Consider the following 1,037-nt stretch of genomic DNA (forward strand, 5'->3'; position numbering starts at 1 on the left):
CATGTGACCCTTTTTTTATTGCAACCATGCAAGGTCTTCTTAAGAATAGCGTGTTCATATGAATTAGGCTTCTGTTTCTCCCCCTTTCCTCCTCGAACACAATTATACGGCTGTCATTGTTACATACTCCCCTCCATTCCAAAATATAATACGTCCGCGCTTCCCGAGGTCCAACTTTGATCATAAATTTAATCAACGAGACCAACTGCGGGGGAAAAAATATATAATTGAAAACTTCTTTGGAATGTGAATTCACTGATATAATTTTTGCTCCCGCCGCAATCGGTCTTGGTAGTTAAATTTACGGTCAAAGTTGAAGCACGGAGATAGGAAGCACTACATTGTGGAATGGAGGGAGTACTCCATCTGTTCACAAATATAAGATATTTTGGATTGAAATGGGTGGACAAACACACTAAAACGTGTCTATATACATCTGATTTAGAAAAAAAGTTAGAACATCTTATGTTTGTGAATGGAGAGAGTATTTTTTTTCACGGAAAGTATACACCTTATGAGTATGAAGTGAGTTTATTCAGCTATTCTTGGTAGTAGAAATTAAGGGACGGAACCAAAAGAGTCTTTTGAAACCTGACTGAAGGATACACCTAAAGTTGCATGCTCACAAGATTTGCATGAGAGCTTGAAAATGAACAAAAAGGGAAGCTGAGGAAGTGTTTGGTTGCAGATCGGTAACGCAAACGCAAACGTAATTGGGTTACACTGTTAACGTAAACGGTATGGGCAAAAATCATACTTTGTTTGGCTACCTACACTGTAACGTTAAAGAATACCAGAGTTGGGCAAGTACCAGCCGAGGACGAACCGCTGGCTGGAAGCAGATCCAAGCTGCGCATGGCGGGCGAGGAAGGAGGCAGCATCGTTCGTGTCTTGGGGGCGAGGGCCTGAGAGCGAGGCTAACAACAATGACAGCAGTGGCGGCTGCAGCGACGGCGCCGGGCGGCGGACGCGGCGCAACAGAGCGCGCCCATGGCGACGACCGGACCTGGCCGCCGCTACCACCTCACGCCGCCAGC

This window comes from Triticum dicoccoides, chromosome 2A (assembly GCF_002162155.2).
Source record: "Triticum dicoccoides isolate Atlit2015 ecotype Zavitan chromosome 2A, WEW_v2.0, whole genome shotgun sequence".
NCBI classification, from domain to species: domain Eukaryota; kingdom Viridiplantae; phylum Streptophyta; class Magnoliopsida; order Poales; family Poaceae; genus Triticum; species Triticum dicoccoides.